Source organism: Sturnus vulgaris, unplaced genomic scaffold (assembly GCF_052056855.1).
Source record: "Sturnus vulgaris isolate bStuVul1 unplaced genomic scaffold, bStuVul1.hap1 Scaffold_156, whole genome shotgun sequence".
NCBI lineage: Eukaryota > Metazoa > Chordata > Aves > Passeriformes > Sturnidae > Sturnus > Sturnus vulgaris.
In genome coordinates, this window is record NW_028276073.1 from 2,328,892 (window position 1) to 2,331,391 (window position 2,500).

Below are 2,500 nucleotides of genomic sequence, written 5' to 3' on the forward strand. Positions count from 1 at the left end.
GGCGGCCCGGCACGGCCCCGCCGCGGCGGCGGCGGCGGTGGCGGCGGCGGCAGCGGGTGTCGGGCGGTGGCGGCGCGGGGCGCCATCGAGGGGTGGGGAGCTACTCCCGCCGATCCCCTGCGGTGGCGTGTCCGTCGCGACCGGCCGCGCTCGCCGTCGTCGGCGTCCCGCCGCGCTTGCCCGCGCGCGGGGGCCACCCGTGCCGGGCCGGGGAAGGGGCGCCCTGCCCCCCCCCTCTCTGCGGCCCGGTCTCGGCGGAGAGGCCGCGGCGCGCGATCGGCCGCGGGGGGCCGACCCCGCTGGCCTCTGCGATGCGGGGCGACGCCGGCAGAGGGCGCGCGCTCTCTGCCTTACCTACCTCAGCTGCGGGGTTGCGGCCGCCGGGGCCCGCCGCGCTCTCTCGCTCTTTCTCCTTAGCCGCCGCCGCGGGCTCGCGGGCGGCGCCGCGTCAGGCGCGACCGCGCGCCTCTCGCCTCGACGGCCTTGTCGCCTCGAACCGCACCGCGGCGGCGCCGGCCGCCGGCCACCCCTGACTCGGAGCGCTGTCCCCGCCCGTTGGGGCGCAGCGCTCGGCCGGCTCCTCCATCGCCGGAGGTCCGGCGGGCGCGGGCGACCCCGTGCCGAGCGGCGGCGTCGCCGCTCGGCGAGTGTCCCCGCCCCCCCCGGGGGGGGGGGACGGTCGGCCGCGAGGCGCCCGCCTTCACCGGCGGCCGTCCCGGCCCGGGCCCCGCCCGTCCGCTTCCCCGTCGCCCTTCCCGGCCGCGTGTGGGCCAAAAAAAAGGGGAGGCGTGCGGGGCGGCCGCGGGGGCGCTTCCCCGTCCGGTCCCCGAGTGGAAACGAGGGGAGCGGGCGGTGCCCCCCGGCTCAGCCGCCGTACGCCTGCCCGCTGGGCGCGTGCTCGCGGAAGGGCAGCTCGGCGGTGCGAAGCGGCGGCGGTCCCGGGAGTGCGGCCGCGGGTGGCGGAGGGGTTTTGCCGAGCGGCAGACCTCGGGCGCTCCGCGATGCCGGCTCGGGTCTCGGCGGCGTCCCGCCTCCGGCGCCGGTGGCGGAGCGCGGCCCGCCGGGCGTTCGCCTTCCGGCGGGCAAGCGGTCCCGCGCCAGGGGTTGCGCCGGCGGAACGGTCCCGCCGCCGCGTGGCGTTTCGGGCGACGTTCAGGGGCCGCTGGCGGGAGAGCCGGCCCCCGCGTTTTGGCGCGGCGGCGTTCCGCGAGTCGGCGGAGCGGTGAAAAGGAGAAGCCAGGGAGTGAGCCGGGAGCGGCGGGGGCCGGCGGTCGCGCCCCCGGCCCGCGAACGCGTAGTCGTCCCGTGATCGAGAGGCCGGGCGGGCCACCGTGCCCCCCGCGGTCCGGCGCGTTGCCGCACAAGCCCCTCCGCGCGGAGGTCGGGCCGAGCCCGGGCGCCTGGGCCGCCTCCGAAGGACGGCACGCGAGGCGGCGTCTCCCCTCGCGGGGGGAGGCGGTCGGGGGCGCGGGCCCCTCCGCCTTTCTTTGGCCGACCTTCGGAGCGTTGCGCGGGGTTTCTCTTTTTTGCCCCGCGCTTTCTCCTCCTCCTCCTCCGTTTGTGTGTGCTCGTACGGTCGAAGCGGGGCGCGCGGGGGCGCGCGCGTCCCTGCAGAAACAGAAAAGGGGCCGCTTCACGCGAGCGGTCCCGAAAGCCAGACAACTCTTAGCGGTGGATCACTCGGCTCGTGCGTCGATGAAGAACGCAGCTAGCTGCGAGAATTAATGTGAATTGCAGGACACATTGATCATCGACACTTCGAACGCACTTGCGGCCCCGGGTTCCTCCCGGGGCTACGCCTGTCTGAGCGTCGCTTGACGATCAATCGCCGTCCGGGGGGGCCACCCCGGCGGCGCGGCTGGGGTTGCCTCGCAGGCCCGTTGCCCGCGGTCGACGTCGACGTCGTCGTCGTCGTCGCCGCGCAGGGCCTTCGTCCCCCTAAATGCAGACTCGGGGAGCGCTCCGTAGCTCCCCGCTCCCGGAACGAGCCGCTGGGGCGGAGCTCGTCCTTGCCGGGGCCGTGCCGCGGTGCGGTGGCGGTGGCCGGGGAGAGCGAGAGTCGGCGTCGAAGACGCCGCCGTGGGCCGTGCGAGAGAGACGAGAGAGCGAGAGGGCCGAGAGGGAGGCGAGGCGCGGGCCTCGCCCCCGGGCTCTCCCCCCCGTGCGGGCGGCTGTCTGCGGGTGGGTACCGCGGGGGTACCGTGCCGTGCTGCCGCGCGCGCGCGAGGCCGAGAGCGCCGGGGACGGGGGTGCGACCCCCTCCTCCTTCCCGCGAAGCCCTCCCCTCCTCTCTCTGTCGCCGTCGCGTTTCTCTCTCTCCCCGCTTGAGGTCGCCGCTTTTCCCGCCCGGCTGGCCGGTTCCCCCCCGTCAGGGCCGTCTCTGCCGCTCTCCTCTTCGGTTCTCGTCTCCGGGATGGGAGTCTCCGTTTCCCTCGTTCCCCCCCCCCCCGTGTGTCTCCTCGCCTTTTCTCTGCCGCCCACCCCCCCCCACCCCCCGGCG

General features: G+C 77.0%; 1 non-coding gene across 1 annotated transcript; it reads left to right on the forward strand.

The window, feature by feature from the left end:
* The first annotated feature begins 1,660 nt into the window (after positions 1 to 1,660).
* On the forward strand, positions 1,661 to 1,813 carry LOC148219184 (5.8S ribosomal RNA). The gene has a single exon (XR_015799847.1). It is a non-coding gene; the product is annotated as a 5.8S ribosomal RNA (ribosomal RNA).
* The last annotated feature ends 687 nt before the right edge of the window (positions 1,814 to 2,500 follow it).